We start from the raw sequence: 15,539 nt of genomic DNA, 5'->3' as shown, positions 1-15,539 counted from the left end.
ACATTTCTTAACAATATTCTTAATAAAACACATGAAATTCTCAATTAAATTGTTAAGATAAATGGTATTATACTCTAGTGTTTTGTATTCATCAAAATCCATTAGGGGATCAACAGATTCCATGTAAGTGCATACCCTACTCCTACAGTGAACTTACTGCAGCCAATCTACACTACAAGGACCCATATGACTAGAGACCATGTATACGTGTAGTCAAACTACAATAACCTCACTGTGAGTAGCTGAAGCACCGCAGGTCAAAGGACCAGTCATACTACTGCAACATCAAGCAAGTCACTAACGAGTGGATAGACATCCAAGTGACTTCTTGTCTTGGTCACGCTCAGTACCCTTGCTCTCTAACAAGCACCTGCACTATTACTTCAATGTCGCCACACCGTGGACTCGAGTCTCGTCGATCCATAAGGAAAGTAATGTGTGCACTGATCTCATCGGATCGATCACCGCCTTCGTGATGATCCATCGATCAGGAGCATTCAGAAATTAATTACTAATGATGCATGGCTCAAATTCTTAACTCTTAAGAATATGCATCATCATCTTATTAATTCTTGGACGATTTATAGACACATAATCAATATGAATGAAAAAGATGCCTTTTATTTATTCAATAATAAAGTCAAATACAAATTATGTCCCAGAATTAATAATGTGTCAGCCAAAAATTGGCTTCTAGGGCATACATCTAACACTAAGTACCTTTCAGGCGGACGGGAGATCCTACTAAATTTATGAGGTGGAGGAGGTACTACGTATACTGGCTTAATATGAATAGGTTCTATAGGCACAATGGCTCGTTGTTCTTTAGAGACTTTCTCTTCGAGCTCAATTTTCTTTCTACTGTCTCTGTCAAGGATAAACTATTTTCCATGAAGATAGCATGTAGGCTCACAAACACTTTGTGATCCTTTGGGATGAAAAGTCGTATCCTAATGACTCTTTAGGATATCCTATAAAACGAGCATTAATTGTCCTATCCTCTAACTTGTCCACCTGTTGTCGCTTGAGTTGAGTTGGACATCCCCAAATCTTGAGATAACCAAGACTCGGCTTCTTACCATGTCATATCTCATATGGTGTGGTAGGAACGGACTTTAGAGGGAACTCTATTCAATAAGTAAATTGCTGAAAGTAGGGCATCTCTCTAAAGAAACAAGGGTAAATCAGTGAAGCTCATCACGGACCCAACCATATCCAATAGGGTTTGATTCCTCCTCTCTGACACCCCGTTGAAATGAGGTGTACCAGGAGGGGTCCATTATGAAACTATACCATTCTCTTTGAGATAATCACGGAACTCTATATTAAGGTGTTCACCTTTTCGATCCGATCGAAGAACCTTAATGAGTTTTTTTGTTTGTTTTTCTACTTCATATCTAAACTTTTTGAACCTTTCAAAAGTTTCAGATTTGTGTCTCATACACATATCCATACCAAAAGAAATCATCGGTAAATGAAGTAAAAATTACAACCCCTAGCCTGCACATCGAATGGGCCACACACATCTGTGTATACTAGGGTAAGTATTTTAGTGGACCTCCCTGTGTCCTACAAAGGATAATTTGGCCATCTTTTCTTGAAGGCAGGATTCACAAATCGGATATGACTCGAAAGTCAATGAGCCCAAAAGTCCATGTTTATCCAATTTGTTTATTCTGTCTTCTCCTATATGGCCAAGTCTGAGGTGCCACAAATACTTCTGGTTTATCTCATCTCTAGATCTTCTTGATCCTATGGCACTCACTACTTGCTCAGATACATTCACCGAAACATCTATATGTAAGTGATAGAGACTGTCAGTCATAAAACCACATGAAACTCATTTATTTATCAAATAAATAGAGCAGTAGTTTTACAAAACTCTTCCTATGCTAAACAAAATACAGAAATCAAATTTCTGCTAGCCGCAGGTAACAGTCCCTAAGTATCCTAAGCATATCTGACATACCTTCTGAAGGTCTGTCACCCTTATTGCTCTTTATGCTTCCCATGCATGTAGGACAGTTCCTCTTCCAATGGCCATTTCATGATGCAATGGAAACGCTTTCCCTTGCATTCGGCCTTTTCTTGGAACTTCCTTGCTTGGCCATTTCTTGGTCTTCTTCTTCTACGCAGGCTTCTTCTTCCAGGTAGACTCTCTCTAGGAAGTAGAAGCCAACTCGACAGCGAGAATTATACCCCTTGAACTCTTCAAGGTCCCTAAGGTAGTTACCAATTTATTTAACAATTCTATTTTTGGTGCATACAATCTTGTTCATATGGTAGTCTACTATAAACTGTTCATATGAATCTGGAAGGGATTGCGGGATCAAATCCGTTTGCAATTTCTTTTTGCATGGTCATGCCGAGCTTCTCAAGCTTCTCTAAGTCCTATATCATGGTCAAATCATGATCCTGGATAGACTGTCCATCACGCATCTTGGCCTTGAAGAGCCTCTTGAATACTTCAAAACATGCTGCGTGACTCTGATCACCATACAACTCTTGCAGGTGATTTAATATGTCCTTGGCAGTCTTCATGTTCTCATGCTGGCATTGTAATTCATTGGACATGGATGCCATTGTGCAGCACCTAACTTTATTGTCATTGTTCGTCCACTTAGCATGCCTCTTACGCTGATCAGTGATCGGACAGATTGGTAACACGGAGATTCTTTGGTCTAGCACATATCCTAATTTCTCACAATTCAAAACTATTTTGAAATTTGCTGAGCCAGTCTTTATAATGGGTTTGGTCAAATGGTTGTTCTATAGGATATGAGTTAAGAGTCTAGAAGCTGACTTTATAATCCTCAGAGAGTAAAGATTCTAGTTAGAATTTTGTACTTGAACCCTATTTGTTTTAGGGCCTTTTAAAACAAACACACCTCTCACTATTTTCTCGAATCTCTCACACTCCTCTGGTAGAGAAACGGAAGCCTTGCGACTCTAGGTTTCAAGTGGGGTACTACGGTCCCATCAATTTACATGCCACCTCACCTAACAGTTATTGGTGACACATAAACGATGAGTGTACAACTCTTGTACAATGCTTCTCAAGCAAGTTGTAGCGCTATACGGTCTCTAAGTAATGAAGACCTCACCTAACAGTTATTGGCCCCATTCCTTAGTTAAGTCAGACCCACCATATAACCGCAGAAGCAAAGCCGTCATTGGGTCCCTCACCTAACAGTTATTGGGCCCAACCCCATCTTTACCCCTACAACATCTCATGCCTAATAGAGAGGTCCAGTCCTCCGATGCAACTTGCCCACTGTATCCAGTCGAGACAAATCAACGCCGGAAAGGCCTTAGCAGCTCTACTACGGTGGAAGACCACTAGACTTAATATTTTCCAGGAGATTTAATTTAGGTCTCTTTCATTTAATTATCTACAACTCATGCAAATAATTATCTACCCGCTATGCATAGACATAAACATAAACAATAAGGCATAATCACAAAATAATTGGTGATGATCATGGATCCAGGATGGGGTCATAGTACAAGCACATGCACGTCAATTGGTTAGATCATCTTCAACTCTTGACTCGATCTTGAGCACCCTTGGTCCAATTGCGAGCAACTCCTTGATCCATCTCCAATCAACCCTTGATCTCGATCCGCGCAAATCATGCTTGTAGAGACATGCACCGATCAACCATTGACGTGCAAACACATCACAGATTACATCCCAGATAACTTTAAAAATAAATAAAATTAAATAATAGTTACAATCCTTTTTCATGAGACATGCAGGTCTCTAATACATCAATATAAGATGCACGTAGGCATCTGAAAATCTGATTTACATGCCATCACATAACATCACAGAACATCTCAGACATTGCAGAACATTTCAGCACAATTAAAGGGTCCATCCATGATCATCACCATACGCATCTCATGCATTAAATATAATTTACAGATCTAAATATTTAACAGATTATGTCATCTTATGAGTTGCTGATCATGCAAGATATGATTCTAAATACTTGTAATCATATTAACAAAGCAATAGAATCATTAATCTAATCACATAAAAATCAGCATGCAGAAAAATCAGCAGGCTGAAAATTCTGCATGCAGAAAAATTCAGCAAGCATAATCTTTAAATTTTCAGATCTATTATGCCTTAATCATTTAATTCTAATCTTGATCTACACAACCTGGCTCTGATACCACTGTTGGGATCCCTCGCATGCCACAGAAAATTCCAGAAAAATTCTGCGCGCAGCGGAAAACATGTGCGAGATCCCGTTCATCGCATGAACGTATTTTAAAACCGTCGTTCGTAGATAGATTAGGATTAAATACTTTTTATATGATTAGAAAGATCAGATCTTCACCTTGTGCGGGTAGATGATCGCCGCAAATATGATGATCGTGGATTTGTTGGAAGGTTTGCTTGAAGCCGCACACACGTCCGGCCTCTACGGGTATCCACATGAGGTAGAGGACCGATCTAAGTTTTTGAATCTCCCTGAGGTGCTAGCTTCCTTGCAGAGAATACTTTTGATGGATGAATATCTTTCTCCTTGCAGCAACCAAACCTTTGATTGCTTTCTCTTAGGGAAGAGGAAGAGAAGGAAGTATATTAAAAGGAAGCAACTTTTGCAGCCTCTTAATTTTTATGGAAGAAGGAAGGGAGAAGAAAGTCCAACGCCATCTCCTTTTTTTTTTTTCTTTTTTTTTCTTTGCATTGCGGCTGAAAAAACCCAAAAGAGGGAGAGGGGTTCACGGCACCAAAAGGAAAAAAAAAAACCCTAAGGTGGCAGCCCCTATCCTTCTTTAATTTGGGTGTGGATCTCCTAAAATTTAGGAGCTCCAACCTTATCCTATAAGGCAAGAGGAAGGGTGTAGCCCCTCCCTCTTCTTCTTCACATAATCAGCCTAGGGAGGGGTACGCCCCTCCCTCTTCTCCCTATCACACACACGCCTCACTTAATCCAATTAAGTGGGGCATGGGGGCCATTTACAAGGTGGGTCTAATCCTCTTCCAAAGAGGATTGAGTGAACCCAATCTTTCTTTTCCTTTAAATCCTAATCTAATTAGGATTTCAATTGAACTCTTCAATCCTAATCCAATTAGGAGTCATCTTAATTTATTAGATTAAAATTAATTAGGACTTAAGAACTCCTAATCCAATTAGGACTTATTCAATTTCAGTCATAATCTAATTAGGACTTTAGAAATCCTACTCCAAGTAGGACTTTAATTTAATTTGAAATCCTAATCCAATTAGGACTCTAAGAATCCTACTCCAAGTAGGACTCATAGTTAAGTCCAATTAATTAAATCTAATTAATTAAATTAAATTGCAATCCAATTATAATTATTCCTTCTTCAACTCACTAACTCTTAGCGGGTTAACCAATTATCAATCAAATTGATTATTTATTATTCCTAATCACAATTCAACCATCGGATCGGTCAATACCTCTAATATGTGTGACCCCATAGGTTCTATTCTGTCTGGTAGTGAGATATATTGCGATCTCTATCACAATATCATTGAAAACTTCTTTCAATGGGTTGGAACAATTCCAACTCAACTCACCAGGGATCATCGATCATCAAAATAGTTCTTGTGAGTCTCACCATCCACCAGTGACACCTAGCAGCATGTAGTGGCAACCCAGGAGAATGGAATGATGAACCTCTAGGTGTAGTTATCAAATCCTGGACGGGACAAGCATTCAAATCCTGAACAGTAGGCAAATCATCTCCAATAAAGCGTGAGTCAACTCCAGCAACAGCCGAGTCGACTCCAGATCGCACGAGTCGACTTCAATCCCAACGGATACATTGTCAGGATGTGCAGACGGGACAGAACGGCTCCAAATCTCTCTCTAACGGCTACTTTTCGGATGAAATCACTTAAATAGCCATAGTGAACAGTAGAAGAAAATAAGAGAGCTATTCCATCTAAGAATTAAAACATTTCAACCACCAAGAGCTTTCGTTGAATAAATCCAAGAAAAAGAAGGAAGAAGTGCATTCAACTCAAATTTAAAAGTGCTTCCTTCACTTTCAAGGCTCTACTATTGTTCTCCATCATTCGGCACATTCAAGAGGAGACCCAGAAATCGAGAAGCTCCCATTTTCTCATCTAAAATCTGTTTGAGGGATTCTAACTCTACTTTGCTTATATTATTCTCACACTTGCTTTTTTAGAAGCTTTCTTTGTGAACTCCCAACCTTTGTTTTTCTTACTTGATTCAATCATGGGATTGAATCAAGGGTTGTAAGGTTTGTTGGTGAGCCAAAGATAAAACCAACGGTGTAAGGTTGTAGTTGGTGAACCGGAGAAAACCAACTGGGTTTGATTGTGTACCTGAAAAAACAATCGGGTGGATCTAGTCGGTAAGCCTGTGAAAACTGACCGAGTTCGTTGTGATCTCGTGAAAACAACAAGTTGAGTTATGAGCTTATAAAACAACCGGCTGTAATCCTAGAAATTATAGTGAACTCTCAAGTGCGGCTTGGAGAGTGTACGTAGGAGCAAGAGTTGGCTCCGAACCACTATAAACTTTTCTGTGTTTGTATTGGTTGTTATCTCTTTCTCTCTCTTTACTCACTGCATCTAGTAAACTAACTAATTTGCTTGCAATAGATTTAGTTAATTACTCATTATATTTTTAATTGATCAATATTTAATTAAAACCCAATTCACCCCCTCCCTCTTGGGTTGTCTCCTTGGCAACATCACTGTACTTTGGTACCAGACTAGCAGAATTTCTAATTCTAGGATGGAAGGTTACTGGATGCAGTCAAGTACTTGCGAAATCAGTGCGTGAGTCAAGATGAAATTGACCCCTCCTGAAAATAGGAGATAATGCTTTGCATTCAATTTAGCAAAACCTTGACCAGGGTAATCCTTGTGATAAGTCACAAGATTTCTAAAGTTGATCACATAGAGGATGTACTTATTACAGAGTTGACAGAACTCTGAAGTCATCCTGGTATTAGGAGTCAAAGGGATGAATTATACAGTAACCATAGTCCAGGGTTTCAAAATATTTGCTTCGTATATATTCGGCCTATCCGGACGTCAGGTACCAATGCTAGATGGTTATTTCGATTAGTACAAGAAGTTGTTCTTGTGCTACCAGTTTAGGTTCGAACCTATGGGGTCACACGCATAGAAGTTTCTAAGTTGATCAAATGGCTGATTGATGATTAAGAATCATTCAGGGATAATTTGGTCAATTCAATTGGCAAATTATCCTAAGCAAAAGTTGCATTAAAATAATTATTAAATTATTGGAGGGTTAATTAGTAATTGGATTACTAATAAATTTAATTTGATTGAATTATTAGACTTTAATTAAGCTAAATTGAATTAGATTCAATTTGGGCTAAATTAGGGTTTGACCTAATTCGATCGGGTTCGATCCGAGCCGATTGGGCATAACCTAATTAATCGAACTTGACCCAACTGGATTGGGCTTAACTCAAGTCAATTAAGAGTACTTATTTGATGAGGATTAAGAGTCTAAATAACCAGAATTTATTATGGAGAAGAATTTCTAAAATTTAGGATCCAAGCTTTCTTTCTTGGAGAAGAAAGATACCTCATCCTTTTTCCTATAAGCAGTGGTGTCTATCCTCTTTATTTTTGGCCAATTTTTTGCGTGAGAAAAGAGGAGGCGTGGGGCTATTTTTTAGAAAAATATGGCACCTCAAATCTTCCTAAAAAGATAGAAAACAAATCCCTAATTTGTAGGAACTGCATGGCGCACAAGCAGGGTGGCGTGCAGCTGGAGTTTGGGGTGCAATAACCCCCTAATTTGTAGGGATTATTGGCACAAGACTAAAAGAGAATTTGTTTATCTCTTAGCTGCCAATTCACCAGAATTTTTTGAGAATTTTATCAGCCAAATTCTTTGGCCAAAAGAGGTGTGAGGCGTGGGGGGTCTTTTGGACCCCCACACCTAGGGTTTGAAAAAGATGGTCTTTAGAAAGGGTTCTAAATTCTAAAAATATTCTGAGAGCCAGCGACCTTCTCTCCTCCTTCATCCTCTCGAAGAAGAATCAAAAGTTGAGTGCTTCGAGGGAGAAAAGTTCAACCACTGCAGCACCTCTGCACGAGCTAGCACTCCTACAGTTGTGGATCTTCCTAGAGCTTCGCGTGGACTATCCATAGAGGCCGGATGCGTGTGCGGCTATACAAGGTGATCAAGGCATCATCAAAATTCTCAAAGCAAAAAGGTATGAGATCTGATCTCATTAAAAATTAAGATTAGAAATCAACTAGGTTGCTGAAATTCTGCATAACTACATGCTAGACATAGAATCATGCCTACTTGTTTAGGATAAATGTTTAAAGTCCTGGATCGATTTTTGTTGTAGAGATATGATCTCTAGCATGCATAGGAATTAAATAGTTTAATTCATGCTTCCACTGTAAAATTTCTAAAAGTATATGCATGCGACCACCAGGGTTCCCAACAGTCAGGATAATAGGGATTGTCCCTTCAAGTTCAGGGGTCATCTCATGTGCTGAAGGAGACGGCTCACTAAGCACAAGAGTCTTTCCTTTAATCTATACAAACTTTCTGCGCTATTCTCAAAGGGTCGACTCGTTAATGTCAGGGGTCGACTCATGTAGATAATGGGTTGCCTCCTTAAGAAAACGGGTCGACTCATTTCTTCAGTTCATTTAAAGTTCCTGCGCTAGCCTCAAGGGTCGACTCTCCAATGTCGATGGTCGACTCATGTAGATATTGGGTTGACTTCTTAAACACAAGGGTCGGTTTATCTAGTTGGTCTCAGGCGGTGATTCTTTTATGTTTCTCTTGAACTACACGCTGATCGACTCTTTAAACAAAAGGGTCGGCTCACTCAGTTTACAGACAAAATTTTCAAAGTTTTTTATTTTGTTTTCTTTGATTCTTTAGAGTTTGTAGGTGCAATTTTCGTCTTGAAATTTAAACCTTCATATTTAAGCCAACATCATTAGAGTACATATTTAACTCAATTATTTTTGTGATCATCAAAATCCATCCTTTAGGGTTAACAAAATCAGTGAGAGACAAACCTAGGTAGATGAATAGCAATAAATATTCTAGATGTGGAGAGAATCATGCTATAAATGATTGTCGCTGGAACACCAGTGCATGCTTTGGTTGTTGACAGAATGGTCATTAAATAGCTGAATGTCCACAAAGGAAGGAGAATCAACCTGTCTAGACAACTAAACAAAATAAGGAGGGAAATGAGAAACCTTGGACCCAAGGAAGGCTTTATGCTCTCACACAGCAAGAAGCACAGGCTTCTAATGCGTTTGAGACAAGTATTAATTTAGTTTTGTTGCCCAAGGTGACAACCCAAGTGTTGGGATCCCTCGCACGCCGCAGAAAATTCTAGAAAAATTCTGCGCGCAGCGGAAGACATGCGCGAGATCCCGTTCATCGCATGACTGATATATGCTCGTGACACTCACAGCATGTACTATATCAAGTCACATACATAGCATGGTATACATGAGGCTCCCTATAGCCGAAGCATAAGGAATCTTGCTCATCCACTGAATCTCTTCAGATGTGTTGGGGCACATCTTCTTGGAGAGATTTATCCCATGCCTAAGGGGTAATTATCCCCTTTTAGAGGTTTCCATGCCGAACCTCTTCAGCACTCCCTCTATATAAATATTCTGTGACAGGACAAGCATCCTCTTAGATCTATCTCTATAGACCTTAATTCCCAAAATATAGGATGCTTTTCCAAGATATATCATGGAGAATTCCTTGGACAACCAAACCTTGACCTAGGATATCATTCACGTACAATATGAAGAATGAAATAGCCCTCCCACTAACCTTCTTATAAATATATGGTTCCTCCTCGTTCTTGATGAAATCAAACGATTTGATTACATAGTTGAAACGAGTATTCCAACTCCGAGATACTTGCTTTAGTCCACAGAAGGACCTTTGCAGTTTGTAGACCTTGTGACCACCATCACAATATCTCATAATCATATTATGCTGCAATATCAAGCAATATTTGAATGAACTTTAACATGGCTATAGGTGAAAAAAGGTATCTTGATAATCAGTACCTTCATATCGATTATAACCTTTCACTACTAGCCTTTCTTTATAGGTCTCTACCTAGCCATTCAGTTATTTTTTTTTATTCTTTTGTAAATCTAATTACAACCAATAGGTACTATACCTTTTGGTGGATCTACTAAGGTCCAGACTTGGTTGGAATGAATGGAGTCCATCTCTGACTTCATTGCTTCCAACCATTGCTCGGAATCGATGTCTAACATCGCCTTGTTGTAGGTATTGGGATCCTTACCTTGATCTCTATCTCCCATGAGGAACACTTCCTCTACATCTTCTGTAAGCATACCTAAGTGTTAGGAACCCGCCCATGCCGCTGATATTCAAAAAATTCAGATGCAGCGGAAGAGGCATGCGTGGGATCAACCGTTCATCGCATAAACGTTGTTCAAAAATCGTTCGTAGATAGATAAGGATTAAAAACTTTTAATAACTTTAGGAAGATCAGATCTTCACCTTGCGCGGGTAGATGATCACCGCAAACTGATGATCGTGGTTTTTGGATGAAGGTTCGCTTGAAGCCGTTCAAGTGTCCGGCCTCTACGGGTATCCACACGAAGCAGGATCCGATCCAAGCTCTCTATCTCACCGGGGTGCTAGCTCCCTTGCAGAGATAACTTTTGATGGCTGATCTCCTCGCTTGTTTTCAAATCTTGAATGTACTTGAGAGGAGGAAGAAGAAGAAGGGATCTTGAAGAAGAACCAAAGCCTTCACTGCAGCCTTTCTTTTCCCTGCGTTGGATGAAGGAAGGGAAGGGGAGGAGGCCGCCAAGGCTTCTTCTTCCTTTCTTCTTGCTTGCGGCTGAACCAAGGGAAGAAGGAGAGGAGGGCGTACGGCCACAAGGGGAGAGCTTCTCATATGAATTAGGTCAGCCCCAAAAGCCCCCTTTAAATAACAAGTGGAGCTCCTATCTTTTAGGAGCTCCCTTGAATTAATTCCAAGAGGGGCGCCGGCCCCTCTTGTTGCCGCACCCATGAACCCAAGGAGAAGGGGCTTGAGCCCCTCCTTCTTGTGTTGCCCTAATCTTCATCTAATGAGGATTGGGTGGCCTTAATTTGGTTTAGCCCTAATCTAATTAGGGTTTAACCAAGGGTGAACCAATTTGGATCCAATCTAGGTAAGTCCTAATCCAATTAGAACTTAAATCAATTTTGACTCAATTGAACTCTTCAATCCTAATCCAATTAGGAGTCTTATTGATTCATTAGATTAATAATTAATTCTGACTTAAGAAACCCTAATCCAAATTAGGACATATTTAATTTTAGTCCTAATCCAATTAGGACTCTATTTGAATCTGAAGTCCTATTCTGATAAGGACTCTAGGAATCCTACTCTAAGTAGGAATCCGATTTTAATTCAAAACTCCTAATCTCATTAGGATTGTAGGAATCCTATTCCAAGTAGAAATCTCAGTCCTACTCCAACTAGAATTTCCAGTCCTAATCCAATTAGGACTCTAGGAATTCTACTCGAAGTAGGACTCTTGTTTCAAGTCCAATTAATTAATTTCCTTTATTCCTTCTTCAACTGAATATTAATCGAATTGATTACTTGTGATTCCTAATCACGATTCAACCATCGGATCGGTCAATACTTCTAGTGTGTGTGATTCCATAGGTTCTACTCTGACTGGTAGTGAGATATATTATGATCTCTATCATAATATCATTGAAAACTCCTTTCAATGGATTGGAACGATTCCAACTCTACTCTTTAGGGTTTATCGATCATCGAGATAATCCCTGTGAGTCCCACCATCCACTAGTGACACCTAGCAGCATGTAGTGGCTATCTAGTAGAATAGAATGATGAACCTCTAGGTGCAGTTATCATGTGATACAGTCCTACTATCGTGGATTCCTACAGGACGGAGGTTATGGATAACTCGTCAAACCCCTTCGTCTGTCATATGTCAAGATTTATTCGACTCGAGTTCGTTAGTGGAAAACTCTTTCTCCCCTTTATATTACTGCCCTGGCCAAGGTCTTAGAACTCAGTCTAACAAATCACATAGGATCCTCTTCTATCAAGGTCGATAGATTCCATGTAAGTGCATACCCTACTCCTACAGTGAACTTACTGCAGCCAATCTACACTACAAGGACCCATATGACTAGAGACCATGTATACGTGTAATAAAACTACAATAACCTCACTGTGAGTAGCTGAAGCACCGCAGGTCAAAGGACCAGTCATACTACTGCAACATCAAGCAAGTCACTGACGAGTGAATAGACATCCAAGTGACTTCTTGTCTTGGTCACGCTCAGTACCCTTGTTCTCTAACAAGCACCTGCACTATTACTTCAGTGTCCCCACACCGTGGACTCGAGTCTCGTCCATCCATAAGGAAAGTAATATGTGCACTGATCTCATCGGATCGATCACCGCCCTCGTGATGATCCATCGATCAGGAGCATTCAGAAATTAATTACTAATGATGCATGGCTCAAATTCTTAACTCTTAAGAATATGCATCATCATCTTATTAATTCTTGGACGATTCATAGACACATAATCAATATGAATGAAAAAGATGCCTTTTATTTATTCAATAATAAAGTCAAATACAAATTATATCCCAGAATTAATAATGTGTCAGCCAAAAATTGGCTTCTAGGGCATACATCTAACAATCTCCCACTTGCACTAAAGCCAATCAGTTATATATCTTAGTCCCATCTTCTCAAGGTGGGCTTCAGTCTTTTGCTGACTTAGCTGTTTAGTGAATGGGTCTGCCACGTTGTCCGCGGAGTCTACTCTCTGTACTTCGACATACTTCTTCTCAACATAGTCGCGTATGAGGTGGAAGCGCCGCTCTATGTGCTTGGACTTCTTATGAGACCTTGGCTCCTTAGCAAGAGCTATGGCGCCATTATTATCGCAGTAGAGTGTTATGGCATCTGATGACATTACATCCAATTCCGCAATAAATTTCTTGAACCAGAAGCCTTCCTTAGCAGCTTCAGAGGCGGCGATGTATTCAGCTTCCATAGTAGAATCAGCAATGATCGGTTGTTTAGAACTCTTCCAATTCACCGTACCACCATTGCACAAGAAGACATATCCAGATGTTGATTTCCTATCATCGACATCAGTCATGAAGTCTGAATCTGTGTACCCTTCTACCTTTAACTCTGATGATCCTCCAAAGACTAAGAATAAATCTTTAGTTCTTCTCAAGTACTTAAGAATATTCTTCACAGCTGTCCAGTGTTCTTCACCTGAATTCGACTGATATCTGCTTGTGACACTCACAGCAAGAGCTATATCAGGTCGTGTACATAGCATGGCATACATGAGGCTCCCTATTGCCGATGCATAAGGGATTTTGCTCATGCGTTGAATCTCTTCAGATGTGTTGGGGCACATCTTCTTGGAGAGATGAATTCCATATCGTAGGGGTAAGAGACCCCTTTTAGAGTTTTCCATGCTGAACCTTTTCAGCACTTCCTCTATGTACATCTTCTGTGATAGGCCAAGCATGCTTTTAGATCTATCTCTATAGACCTTAATTCTCAAAATATAGGATGCTTCCCCAAGGTCTTTCATGCAGAATTCTTTTGACAACCAGACCTTGACCGAGGTTAGCATGGAAATATCATTCCCTATTAGGAGGATGTCGTCCACGTACAGTACGAGAAATACGACAGCGCTCCCATTAACCTTTTTGTAAACACACGGTTCCTCTTCATTTTTGATGAAATCAAACGTTTTGATTGCGTCATCGAAACGAGTGTTCCAACTCCGAGATGCTTGTTTTAGTCCATAAATGGACCTTTGCAGCTTGCAGACCTTGTGATCTCCATCACTATAAGTGAAACCCAAAGGCTGTTCTATATAGATATCTTCTTCAAGATATCCATTTAGGAAAGCAGTTTTCACATCCATCTGTCAGATTTCATAATCATGAAATGCTGCAATAGCAAGCAATGTTCGGATGGATTTTAGCATGGCTACAGGTGAAAAGGTCTCCTGATAGTCAATGCCTTCGCACTGACTATACCCTTTCGCCACAAGCCTTGCCTTATAGTCTCTACCTCTCCATCCGAGCCTATCTTCCTTTTGTAGATCCATTTGCATCCAATAGGTACAATACCTTCTGGTGGGTCTACTAAGGTCCATACTTGGTTGGAATGCATGGAGTCTAACTCTGACTTCATTGCTTCCAACCATTTCTCGGAATCGATATCAGATATCGCCTCGTCGTAGGTTTTGGGATCTTGTGTATGATCCCTATCTCCCACTAGGAACATTTTCTCGGTATCCTCTTCTAGTATACCTAAGTATCTATCGGGAGGATGGGAGACCCTACTAGATCTACGAGGTGGTCGAGGGACATCGTGTACTGGCTCTGTATGAATGGGTTCGATAGGATCCATGACTCGTTGCTTTTCAGAGACTTTCTCTTCAAGCTCAATTTTCCTCCCACCGCCTCTGTCAAGGATAAACTGATTTTCCAAGAAGATGGCATGACGGCTCACAAACACATTGTGATCCTCTGAGATTTAAAAATTGTATCCTAATGACTCTTTAGGATATCCTATAAAACGAGCACTTATGGTCCTAGCCTCTAGTTTGTCCGCATGTAGTCTTTTGACGTGGGCCGGACATCCCCAAATCTTGAGATGACCAAGACTTGGTTTCTTTCCATGCCATATCTCATACGGTGTGGTAGGAACGGATTTAGAGGGAACCCTATTCAGTAGATAAATCGCTGTGAGTAAGGCATCTCCCCAAAGAAACATAGGTAAATCAGTGAAGCTCATCATGGACCTGACCATATCCAATAGGGTTCGATTCCTCCTCTCTGACACCCCGTTGAGTTGAGGTGTCTCCGGAGGTGTCCACTGTGAGACTATGCCATTTTTCTTGAGATAGTCCCGGAATTTTCCACTAAGGTATTCTCCTCCTCGATCTGATCGAAGAGCCTTAAGAGATTTTCCAATTTATTTTTCTACTTCATTCTTGAACTCTTTGAACTTTTCAAAAGACTCAAACTTGTGTCTCATAAGGTACACATACCCATACCGTGAATAATCATCGGTAAAGGTAATGAAGTACGAATAACGTCCTCTGGCTAGCACATCGAATGGGCCACATACATCTGTATGTACCAGGGTAAGTATTTCAGTGGTCCTTTCCCCATGTCCTACAAAGGGCAATCTGGCCATTTTTTCTTGAAGACAGGACTCGCAAACTGGATATGACTCGGAAATTAATGAGCCAAGAGGCCCATGTTTATCCATTTTGTTCATTCTGTCCTCTCCAATATGGCCAAGCCTGAGGTGCCACAAATACTTTTGGTTTATCTCATCCCTGGATCTTTTGGATCCTTTGGCACTCACTTCTTGCTCAGACACATTTATAGATACATCCATATGCAAATGATAGAGACTGTCAATCATAAAACCACGTGCGACTATTTTATTTCTCAAATAAATAGAACAGCAGTCTT

The sequence above is a fragment of the Phoenix dactylifera genome, chromosome 13 (genome assembly GCF_051530095.1).
Source record: "Phoenix dactylifera cultivar Ajwa chromosome 13, Ajwa_hap1_PhDact_Kaust_v1.1, whole genome shotgun sequence".
NCBI lineage: Eukaryota > Viridiplantae > Streptophyta > Magnoliopsida > Arecales > Arecaceae > Phoenix > Phoenix dactylifera.
The sequence above is the reverse complement of the archived record's forward strand: the minus strand, read 5'-3'. Positions refer to the sequence as shown.